Source organism: Ambystoma mexicanum, chromosome 1p (genome assembly GCF_040938575.1).
Source record: "Ambystoma mexicanum isolate Mex_15411 chromosome 1p, UKY_AmexF1_1, whole genome shotgun sequence".
Taxonomy (NCBI): domain Eukaryota; kingdom Metazoa; phylum Chordata; class Amphibia; order Caudata; family Ambystomatidae; genus Ambystoma; species Ambystoma mexicanum.
In genome coordinates this window covers 2,306,818-2,319,220 of record NC_090921.1, presented here as the reverse complement: position 1 = coordinate 2,319,220, position 12,403 = coordinate 2,306,818, and the positions used below count along the sequence as shown (strand labels likewise).

General features: G+C 45.9%; 3 non-coding genes across 3 annotated transcripts; 1 reads left to right on the top strand and 2 right to left on the bottom strand.

Annotated features, from left to right (window-relative positions):
- Nucleotides 1-3,253: 3,253 nt before the first annotated feature.
- Nucleotides 3,254-3,348, bottom strand: TRNAI-UAU (transfer RNA isoleucine (anticodon UAU)). The gene is made up of 2 exons: nucleotides 3,311-3,348; nucleotides 3,254-3,289 (listed from the first exon to the last, which is right to left on the bottom strand). It is a non-coding gene; the product is annotated as a tRNA-Ile (tRNA).
- Nucleotides 3,349-8,170: 4,822 nt separating this feature from the next.
- On the bottom strand, nucleotides 8,171-8,265 carry TRNAI-UAU (transfer RNA isoleucine (anticodon UAU)). The gene is made up of 2 exons: nucleotides 8,228-8,265; nucleotides 8,171-8,206 (listed from the first exon to the last, which is right to left on the bottom strand). It is a non-coding gene; the product is annotated as a tRNA-Ile (tRNA).
- A 554-nt stretch (nucleotides 8,266-8,819) lies between these two features.
- Nucleotides 8,820-8,893, top strand: TRNAN-GUU (transfer RNA asparagine (anticodon GUU)). The gene has a single exon. It is a non-coding gene; the product is annotated as a tRNA-Asn (tRNA).
- The last annotated feature ends 3,510 nt before the right edge of the window (nucleotides 8,894-12,403 follow it).

Here is a 12,403-nt window from a genome sequence, read left to right as displayed (position 1 = left end):
CATGTCCCGCCCATTCTAGCTCTGAGCATCCCTGTCACTCTCACATTCAGCAACACCCCCTTCATGTGTCTGTCATGTTTGTTTGCACTGTCCAAGTCAAAGTCAATCTCTTCCTTACTTTCCAGTATATAGTACCCCTCCAGTACCTCCCAGTACCCAGGTGCACCCGCAGTCACTGTCAGCAGCAACATGTCAGTGCTTGTCATATTTTTCCCAAATAGCATCTTGCATGGTGAATACCTGGTCGCTGAAAACTCTCTCAGCAGTCCATGGAGAACACATGATAGCCATTCCTCCCTCTGTGTGTCTTTCACGTCCATCTGTTTGAAATGCTACTTCTTTGGCACCTCTTTCTGTTTTTAATTCCATTGAGCCACACACATGTCCATGTGTTCCTGCCAGTCTTCTTTTGCCATGGGCCACCAGGCTCTCTCTGTCGGGCACTGAAATGCATTGTCTTGCCCTTTCTCTGCATTGAGATTCTGAATCATTAGTTCTTCCTCCGCTTTCCAAATGGCCAGGAGGCGCTCACATTTCTTTTGATCCTGCTTCTTGCTCTTCTGTAGGAAAATCTCCACCACTTCAAGTTGTGGGCCCTCAATCACATGACACTCCTTATCGTCTATGGATGCTATGAGCTGTGGCTGTGGGTCATTGGCAGGTGTCACAGGCCACTCTCGCTCAGATACAGTCATCTTCTTTCTTCCTAGAGCCAGCACCACTGATTGTGCTTCACCATGCTGTGCTCTTTCCCCCCAAAACACTATTAAGTCACACTGACACTGACCACCAACTTCATATGTGGGCCTCTGTCATGGAGGTCATCCTCTGTCATGGAGGTGTCCTCGAGGGGTTTGTCCACTGTCATGGAAGTCATCCTCTGTTATGGAGGTGTCCTGGAGGGGTTTGTCCTCTGTCATGGATGTAATCCTCTTTCATGGAGGTGGCCTGCAGGGGGTCATCCTCAGTCATGGATGTCATCCTCTGTCATAGATGGATGTCATCTTCTGTCATGGAGGTCATCCTCTGTTATGGAGGTGTCCTGTAGGGGGTTCGTCCTCTGTCATGGTGGTCGTCCTCTGTCATGGAGGAGGCCTGGAGGGGGTCATCCTCTGTCATGGAGGTCATCCTCTGTCATGGAGGTAATCCTCTGTCATGGAGGCGGCCTGGAGGGGGTCATCCTCTGTCATGGAGGTCATCCTCTGTCATGGAGGTGTCCTGGAGAGGTACGTCCTCTGTCATGGAGGTCATCCTCTCTCATGGATGTCATCCTCTGTCATAGAGGAGGTCTGGAGGGGGTCATCCTCTGGCATGGAGGTCATCCTCTGTCATGGAGGTCATCCTCTGTCATGGAGGTGTCCTGGAGGGGGTCATCCTCTGTCATGGAGGTCATCCTCTGTCATGAGGTAATCCAATATCATGGAGGTGGCCTGGAGGGGGTCATCCTCTGTCATGGAGGTCATCCTCTGTCATGGATGTGTCCTGAGGGGTTCATCCTCTGTCATGGAGGTGTCCTGGAGGGGGTCATGCTCTGTCATGGAGGTCATCCCCTGTCATGGAGGTCATCCTCTGTTATGGAGGTGTTCTGTAGGGGGTTCGTCCTCTGTCATGGAGGAGGCCTGGAGGGGGTCATCCTCTGTCATGGAGGTCAGCTTCTGTCATGGAGGAGGTCTGGAAGGGGTCATCCTCTGTCATGGAGGTCATCCTCTGTCATCAAGGTCATCCTCTGTCATCGAGGTCATCCTCTGTCATGGATGTGTCCTGAGGGGTTCATCCTCTGTCATGAAGGTGTCCTGCAGGGGGTCATGCTCTGTCATGGAGGTCATCCCCTGTCATGGAGTAGGCCTGGAGGGCGTCACCCTCTGTCATGGAGGAGGTCTGGAAGGGTTCATCCTGTCATGGAGGTCATCCTCTGTCATGGAGGTCATCCTCTGTCATGGAGGAGGTCTGGAAGGGGTCATCCTCTGTCATGGAGGTCATCCTCTGTCATCAAGGTCATCCTCTGTCATCGAGGTCATCCTCTGTCATGGATGTGTCCTGAGGGGTTCATCCTCTGTCATGAAGGTGTCCTGGAGGGGATCATGCTCTGTCATGGAGGTCATCCCCTGTTATGGAGTAGGCCTGGAGGGCGTCATCCTCTGTCATGGAGGAGGTCTGGAAGGGTTCATCCTGTCATGGAGGTCATCCTCTGTCATGGAGGAGGTCTGGAAGGGTTCATCCTGTCATAGAGGTCATCCTCTGTCATGGAGGTCATCCTCTGTCATGGATGTGTCCTGGAGGGGTTCGTGCTCTGTCATGGAGTTGGCCACAGGATCTCTGGTGTGAGCCTGATAATGTGGAATTCAGCAACACGTTTACAATTTTACTATTCCAATGAACATTCTTGTCTGGCTACACCTGCTCCAATGTACACGTATCTACCTCTATTGATATTTGCAGTTTAAATCTGGCCTACTCAGGGGGTATCTGGAATGAAACTTAATTATCTGCTTTTAATGCACGCTGCTTTAATATCCTCTTTTCGCCCTCTGGCGATGTGAAGCCACTTTGTATGCATGAAGTGCAATATACAAACACAAAATAAATAAGTTATGCCAGTTCTATGGCATGTGATGACAACACCAGGTTTATGATACCTGCCACAGGAACATCATGGCCTTGCCTGGCAAACAGTGAGATTACCCAACCCGCGCCTGCCGGTAATGCCTGGCATACAATGGCAATGTCTCCCAAATGATCAGCCTGCCTGTTAATTTGATTTGTAAATCACGCACATGGTATAGGTACCAGGGCATAAAATGGCAAACACGTGGAGGTGGTAGGAGTAAGTAGGCAAATGATGGCAGTAACTGTCAATGATGTGAGTACCTGAGAAAATGATGGCAATACTTCGTTTATAATAGTGATACCAGCTATGTTTTACTAGGCGTTTGGCAGTAACTGGGTATACAATGACAACAGGTGACAAAAGGTGAGCAAATAATTCTTATATATAGCAACTCAGAAAATAACACCAGTCTTTACAAGACTGCAGGGCCCAGCTTCTGTAGTTGGTAAATTAAGTCAAATTAAACTTTCTACTTAAATTACCATTCCTAAATTAGAAGTGGGAGAATTCTGGCATTGTTATTACCACAAAAGCAAAACGTATTAGCTGCACAGAAACTGCTAACAGGGTTTGTGGGACAACGGGAAGAGCTGCAAATTTTTTCTTAGGTGTTTTTTTATGAAGCTGATGATACAAAAGTGCACCTGCTCCAGGTGAGGCTCGAACTCACAACCTCGGCATTGCTCATCGCATGTACTGCTGTATAAGTACCGCGCGCTAACCGATTGCGCCACTGGAGCTAGATGATGTTATCGTTTTCCTAGCTCTTCATATTTCTGTGATAGGACATTCCTACTTGTGATCTAATGTTCTTTTATTCATTCCGAGACTTTATGATGATCAATCATAAATAGTTGGCATAATTCAAGGATTCGGCATTTAATTTTCACCTCAAAGAAAGGGGCGTGGTCAGCGAACAGGAACTGCCCTTTTCTTTGACTGCCTTTAGCTTTGGGCACCCGGGTAAGAGACGCCCTTGATCTAAGAGTTAAGAGCAGGAAGTAAGAGGCAGGGCTAAGAAGGTGGGTGGTGCTTAGGCAATGTGACCTAGATCCACTTGCACCTGCTCCCCAGCTGCAAAGGAAAAGAGGCTGGAGTGCTCCTTAAGTTGGGAAAAGAGCGGCAAGCAGGAAGGCACCAGGTGGGCGGGCCTTGCTAAGTGGTGAAAAAGAGCGGCAACCAGGAAGGCGTCAGGTGGGCGGGGCTTAGGCCAGGTGACCTAGATCCACTTACACCTGCTCCCCAGCTGCAAAGGAAAAGAGGCTGGAGGGCTAGGGTGACCAGATTTTCAAGACACAAAACCGGGACGGCCAACAACATAAACGAGGGACTACCCCACTGCAGCCCACCAATTACCGCCCCTCCCCCAACACGCCCCCACAACCACCCCTCAGCCATATTTCCAGCACTTCTCCTTTCTATAAACTGTATATAATCTCATTTGTGCAGTTTTGTCTGTGAATCGAGGCATGTTAATTCAAAAGGAGCGTTTGCTATCATTGATATTACATGGTTTGCTGTACAGTAATTTCCAAACCAAAACCAGTCTCTATGGCACAGTCAGTAAGTGTTCTGAATTGTACCTGAGAGGTTGGGGGTTTGAGCCAAACCTCCAACTTCAAAATTCTGAAAGTGTTGTGAAATCATAATCAGAGACACCTAATAAACAAAAAAAGGATTTAATGACTCCAGGATGTGTGATAACGTTTTCACAAATGCTCTGTGATAACCGGGCGAATGTCTTCCAAACCAAGAGCTGGACTCTAAGGCAAAATACTGCAAGCAACAGCACCCCATCGACAACACACCTCTTCAATTCCTCTCTAACCCTAACCCCACCACTGCCTGTCTTCCCCTGCTTCTCCCCTCTCTTCATCAGCCAATTCAAATCTCTTCTCTCCAAATGGAAGACCTCTGGACTCCCCGCCCCAATGATCCCCATCCAGGGAAATTCTTTAAATCCCTGTGGCCTTCAATCTCTCATCACAACGTGAACTTGGTGACTCACTCCCTTCCTTTTGGTCTGTTTCCTGCCCCCATGAAGAAAGTAGTTATCATTCCCCTACTAAAGAAACCCAACATAGACTGTTACACTCGTTCGTTCTGCTCCCCCCAAGACTAGTGCAAATCCAGCTCCCTCACCGGTCTCAGGCATTCCAGGCACTCAGCACTCGGCACTCAGACACAAATAATACACAAATCCGGAAGTGGGGTGTAAAAGCGCTGTAATCTTAACACACACACCAGGCTCTGGAGGGCTGCGTCGACTCTCCCCCCTCCCAGGCCTGGCTCATACTTACATACAATGCGAAAGAACAGAGAGAGAGAAAACATATTTCGTAACTTCAGATTGTCTTTACAAGGCAATTTCTTATCAACCTTGCCTTGGGACCTGAGCCAGCAGCTTCCAAACGGTGTACTTCTCAAAGAGGGAGGGCTATGGATGCCCATCTCTGAGGCCTGCCTGCGGCGGCATTCCACAGTAGCTGCTGTTTTCTGCGACATCTGCTTTCATGACTGTTAGATGTTTAGGCCAGTCCTTATAAAAAAAACATTATCAAACTAAGACATCTTATTTATATCTTTACTAATTTAAAGCCATTCACTGTACTGTATTGCATAAACACCTATTAGCATCAGCCAGAATCTAGGGTGCATCTAAAACAGCAAAAACTGGCATAACTACATGTCCCGCCCATTCTAGCTCTCAGCATCCCTGTCACTCTCACATTCAGCAACACCCCCTTCATGTGTCTGTCATGTTTGTTTGCACTGTCCAAGTCAAAGTCAATCTCTTCCTTACTTTCCAGTATATAGTACCCCTCCTGTACCTCCCAGTACCTAGGTGCACCCGCAGTCACTGTCAGCAGCAACATGTCAGTGCTTGTCATATTTTTCCTAAATAGCATCTTGCATGGTGAATACCTGGTCGCTGAAAACTCTCTCAGCAGTCCATGGAGAACAAATGACAGCCAGTCTTTCCACTGTGTGTCTTTCACGTCCATCTGTTTGAAATGCTACTTCTTTGGCACCTCTTTCTGTTTTTAATTCCATTGAGCCACACAAATGTCCATGTGTTCCTGCCAGTCTTATTTTGCCATGGGCCACCAGGCTCTCTCTGTCGGGCACTGAAATGCATTGTCTTGCCCTTTCTCTGCATTGAGATTCTGAATCATTAGTTCATCCTCCGCTTTCCAAATGGCCAGGAGGCGCTCACATTTCTTTTGATCCTGCTTCTTGCTCTTCTGTAGGAAAATCTCCACCACTTCAAGTTGTGGGCCCTCAATCACATGACACTCCTTATCGTCTATGGATGCTATGAGCTGTGGCTGTGGGTCATTGGCAGGTGTCACAGGCCACTCTCGCTCAGATACAGTCATCTTCTTTCTTCCTAGAGCCAGCACCACTGATTGTGCTTCACCATGCTGTGCTCTTTCCCCCCAAAACACTATTAAGTCACACTGACACTGACCACCAACTTCATATGTGGGCCTCTGTCATGGAGGTCATCCTCTGTCATGGAGGTGTCCTCGAGGGGTTTGTCCACTGTCATGGAAGTCATCCTCTGTTATGGAGGTGTCCTGGAGGGGTTTGTCCTCTGTCATGGATGTAATCCTCTTTCATGGAGGTGGCCTGCAGGGGGTCATCCTCAGTCATGGATGTCATCCTCTGTCATAGATGGATGTCATCTTCTGTCATGGAGGTCATCCTCTGTTATGGAGGTGTCCTGTAGGGGGTTCGTCCTCTGTCATGGTGGTCGTCCTCTGTCATGGAGGAGGCCTGGAGGGGGTCATCCTCTGTCATGGAGGTCATCCTCTGTCATGGAGGTAATCCTCTGTCATGGAGGCGGCCTGGAGGGGGTCATCCTCTGTCATGGAGGTCATCCTCTGTCATGGAGGTGTCCTGGAGAGGTACGTCCTCTGTCATGGAGGTCATCCTCTGTCATGGATGTCATCCTCTGTCACAGAGGAGATGTGGAGGGGGTCATCCTCTGGCATGGAGGTCATCCTCTGTCATGGAGGTCATCCTCTGTCATGGAGGTGTCCTGGAGGGGGTCATCCTCTGTCATGGAGGTCATCCTCTGTCATGAGGTAATCCAATATCATGGAGGTGGCCTGGAGGGGGTCATCCTCTGTCATGGAGGTCATCCTCTGTCATGGACGTGTCCTGAGGGGTTCATCCTCTGTCATGGAGGTGTCCTGGAGGGGGTCATGCTCTGTCATGGAGGTCATCCCCTGTCATGGAGGTCATCCTCTGTTATGGAGGTGTTCTGTAGGGGGTTCGTCCTCTGTCATGGAGGTCGTCCTCTGTCATGGAGGAGGCCTGGAGGGGGTCATCCTCTGTCATCAAGGTCATCCTCTGTCATCGAGGTCATCCTCTGTCATGGATTTGTCCTGAGGGGTTCATCCTCTGTCATGAAGGTGTCCTGGAGGGGGTCATGCTCTGTCATGGAGGTCATCCCCTGTCATGGAGTAGGCCTGGAGGGCGTCATCCTCTGTCATGGAGGAGGTCTGGAAGGGTTCATCCTGTCATGGAGGTCATCCTCTGTCATGGAGGTCATCCTCTGTCATGTGTGTGTCCTGGAGGGGTTCGTCCTCTGTCATGGAGTTGGCCACAGGATCTCTGGTGTGAGCCTGATAATGTGGAATTCAGCAACACGTTTACAATTTTACTATTCCAATGAACATTCTTGTCTGGCTACACCTGCTTTAATGTACACGTATCTACCTCTATTGATATTTGCAGTTTAAATCTGGCCTACTCAGGGGGTATCTGGAATGAAGCTTAATTGTCTGCTTTTAATGCACGCTGCTTTAATGTCCTCTTTTCACCCTCTGGCGATGTGAAGCCACTCTGTATGCATGAAGTGCAATATACAAACACAAAATAAATAAGTTATGCCAGTTCTATGGCATGTGATGACAACACCAGGTTTATGATACCTGCCACAGGAACATCATGGCCTTGCCTGGCAAACAGTGAGATTACCCAACCCGCGGCTGCCGGTAATGCCTGGCATACAATGGCAATGTCTCCCAAATGATCAGCCTGCCTGTTAATTTGATTTGTAAATCACGCACATGGTATAGGTACCAGGGCATAAAATGGCAAACACGTGGAGGTGGTAGGAGTAAGTAGGCAAATGATGGCAGTAACTGTCAATGATGTGAGTACCTGAGAAAATGATGGCAATACTTCGTTTATAATAGTGATACCAGCTATGTTTTACTAGGCGTTTGACAGTAACTGGGTATACAATCACAACAGGTGACAAAAGGTGAGCAAATAATTCTTATATATAGCAACTCAGAAAATAACACCATAGTCTTTACAAGACTGCAGGGCCCAGCTTCTGTAGTTGGTAAATTAAGTCAAATTAAACTGTCTACTAAAATTACCATTCCTAAATTAGAAGTGGGAGAATTCTGGCATTGTTATTACCACAAAAGCAAAACGTATTAGCTGCACAGAAACTGCTAACAGGGTTTGTGGGACAACGGGAAGAGCTGCAAATTTTTTCTTAGGTGTTTTTTTATGAAGCTGATGATACAAAAGAGCACCTGCTCCAGGTGAGGCTCGAACTCACAACCTCGGCATTGCTCATCGCATGTACTGCTGTATAAGTACCGCGCGCTAACCGATTGCGCCCCTGGAGCTAGATGGTGTTGGTGTTTTTCTAGCTCCTCATATTTCTGCGATAGGATATTCCTACCTGTGATCTAATGTTCTTTTATTCATTCCGAGACTTTATGATGATCAATCATAAATAGTTGGCATAATTCAAGGATTCGGCATTTAATTTTCACCTCAAAGAAAGGGGCGTGGTCAGCGAATCCTAGGGAAATGGAGTGACTTCCATTGTAATTGACTTACTATATTTACATGTCCTTGATGTATACCATCCATAAATTGTAAACGACCTCTACATGTAAGAGCTGATCAGCATTCCGTCCCACCATCACAAAGACAACAACAGGCTCTGTGGCATAAATAGTTTGCATAATTCAAGGATTCCACATGTAATGTTCACTTCAAAGAAAGGGGCGTGGTCAGCGAATCTTAGGGAGACTAGTCCAGAAATGGAGTGACTTCCATTGTAATTGTCTTAATACTTATGTTTTCTTGATGTTTGCCATCCATACATTGTAAACAGACCTGTACATATGAGAGGTGATCTGTAGTGCGTTTCACAGTCACATGGCAAACAACAGTCTCTTTGGCGCAATTGGTTAGCGCGTTCGGCTGTTAACCGAAAGGTTGGTGGTTCAAGCCCACCCAGGGACGGATTGTACCTTTTACACATATAGCAAACAGAAACTACGTATTTTAATTTTAAATATCCGGAATAACTTCTTTTTCCGACACCTCCCTCCTTTCCACACATTTTAGAGTAGGAACGGCCATCCGAATCTGCAGTGTATAGCAAAGCATGATCTGGACCAATTACCAACAATTTACGTTTCCGTAGTCTTTCAATGTTTTTAGATGTAAACATATTTCCATCCACTCAATTTTGGGAGTAAACGACTTGCATGACAAACAATGGAAAGCAACTGTCAGGTAAAAAAAATGTAGAATTCTCCTGTACAAGACAATACAGAATGGCATTGGGAAAACATTTCATTCTGGTCAAAGGTTTTAGTGGAATGGTCTATGAATGCTTTCAAGGAAATCAAAAATACCATTAGCATATTTAAGAATACACACGAGGCTACAAAAGTGGGCATCATATTTTAAGAAAAAACTCTCCCAGCTTATCAGGATTTCTTCTAAGTCAATACAAACCACAAAGAAATATGAACAAAAATACAAATGTATTCTATTTCATACTTATAAACATAAATAATGCATAAATAACTTACACATTTACTAAAATAGCATAGTCTTTAAAGTGTTCTTGATAAGAGAAACCACTCCACATACACAATTTAATCTTTTTTCTTTTATTTCAATTTGCAAGGTGATTTAATACACAGTGATCAGCAAACATACATTTGTGTCCAGTCTCTCTGGTTGGAGCTCCACATATGTTGTGCAAATGATCCTCTACCTAAACAGCCATTTGTACTGCTAGACGTTCCCTAAATACAGATGTTTCTGTCCAGATGGCTCTAAATGCTGGCTATTGTTCAGGGGATAATGTCTCCAGCGATACTCATAGGTTGTCCCTGAGAAATGTTCATTAGATTATGATTTCCTTCTGGAGATGAAGTCTCTAATACATATCATCCGAATTGCAGACACGTGGCCGTTTCTCTCCAATACGTTCTACAAAATAAAGAAAACATTTTCTTGACTCAAAATACCTCATAAGCTGGTCGAACAATTGTTTTACAATTCCCAAATGGCGAGACTAAAGTGTCTCCTACTTAGAGGAGATACGTTCCTGGTGTTTTAAAACTGCAAGGACAACATCAATTCTAAATGTAGAGGAAGTTAATCAAAACTCTCATTGTTATATATATGGCAGAAGATAAAACATTGGCTTCAGTGACCCATATTTTGATAAAATTGTCAAGGTTGTATCAAAAACATCTACCTTATTTATATTCCAATAGACAGTTCCAACAACACTACGTAATACAACCCACCCTGTAAATGAATGCAGAAGACACACTCATTCAAAGAAGGAAAAGGGATGCACTCTGAATACTGACAGGAGGGTAGTTGCTATGATTAAAAACCACACGAATGTAAGGTTTCTTGGATTCAGCACAAAGGGAGCAAAGGGTCTTCAAATGTCTCTAGGGGCCTTCTTTGAAGGACCAGGGGGACAAAACCACAATGCACCTTGTGCTGTAGGTGTTCTTGGTGCTCGACAGGGTGGAGTTGGCTTCAGGAGGCTTTGCAGGCTTCTGTGACAGAGTTCAAGATGGAAGTCAGCTGCGGGTATCAGGTGGCAAGGTGGTTCAGCGGGTGAAGCTGGTCGCGCGGCTGCAGGCTGGCCTAAACAGCGGCTCAGGGTCAGGAATCGTTGTCTCAGTGCTGATCGGCGGTTCTGTAGCACTGGTAGAGACATCTTGGATGTCTTTAAGTGAGGGTGGCTTGATAACAGTGTTGCCATCGGTTTCAGATTGTGGAACTTGACTGGCTCGAAAATGTACTTTAATGCAACCGACAGTAGATGCTCGTCGAGGCACTTCTCCCAGCTTCTTCAATGGACTTCTGTTGGCCTTTAAGTTGGACGGCCCAGAACTGTGGAGTGTATTGCAGGCAGCTGCCTTGGTTGTAGGGTCAGAGACCTTCCGGCACTTCCTATCTAGGAAGCTTGCCGCAGGGCATGCTGTGTGCTGGCTGGGCACCGGTCCTGGAGCGGGTGCAGGGTCCTCTGGGTTGTGTATCTCTCTCTGATCCCTGGGGAATGTTTATGGGAGTGATCATGCTTCCCCTTTGGATATCCTGGCCTTACTTCACTCACAGAAGATGTAGGCAGACTGTACCTTTAGCCAGGGTCCAAGGTTGAGTTCTTCTTTCTGCTTCTGGTGAAGGATTCAGATGATCTGCTTAAAGAGGGGCTCCATCCAGCCCTCCATTCAAGGCAAGTGGGCCACAGTGATTGGTGAAGGCTAGGCCTACCTTAATGAACTAATCCTGGGTTCCCTACCAACAATATCCTATATGCATGTCATAACCAGAGTGCTTTGCAACAGGAAAGCTAAAGGGGTGAAAACAGAAACAAGGTGTGGGTTGATCTGTATTGAGTTGGCAATTCATTCTGGGGTCAGCAAAGTAAATTCAAAATTAATTTTAATGTTATCATTCACTAATAGTACAGTTCAATTGTCTAATGAATTCAACCATAGAAAACTCAATTTATCATGACCAAGATTTATTCAGATGCTGGTGGCAATGCCTGCTTGCAGCCCGGTAGTACTCCCCTACCAGTATGTGCTCACAGTGGATCATCTATTGCAACTTTCTGCATGTAACGTACAGTTGACCTCTGTGGGCTTCCGGTATGTTGTGGTCTCTATTTTGTTCTGGGCTATGTATATATGTAGATCAGGAAAGTCAATACTACTGTCACTATATTGACCTGTCAGTGCAATACCAAAGGTGTAATCATTCAGATAGTGTTCAAAGCCCTGTTTGGTACCATGCCAAATAATGATGATATCATCGATGTAGCGGTTCGAGATGATAACGCTACCAATATAGTCGCTGTTATTCAGAGGATGTGTATGTTCATACTGTGCCATGAACAAGTTGCATGAAGGTGCAAACCTAGCCGCCATAGCTACACCTTTAGTTTGTACATAGTAAGAGTCATCAAAGAGAAAAACATTGGTCAAAAGTGTGAAGTTTAAAAAGGCTATCAAGATCTCAAAGTGTTTATAATGGGATGCAGAGGAGTCTCGATAGGTTTAATCTATGGCTTGGATGGTTAGTTTGTGTTCAATTGTACTTCTGAAAGGAACTGGACTACTTGAGTTCTGTCCCTAATGTAAGATGGTAGTCTCTCAACATGTACTTTAATGGCATTATCAATGTATTGTGACAAGCCTTCGGTTGCCGAGCTACCCCACCCACAATAGGGCAAACCTCTGGCAGTATTTCGAATGGTTTGTGTGTCTTTTACAAGACTTATATTGTTGGCATCACTGGTTCGGTCACATTAGGAGTTTGTCCTCATCTGCGAGGAATCCTAGTGCATGCCATCTGTGGAACATCATTTGTAACTCTTGGATAATTATCTTGGTAGGAATGTTTGCTATTTTTATTATAGGATCACAGATTCTCTAAGTGTTTCTTGGCCATCTTCATGTAGTCCTGTGTGTCCATTAGCACACCATT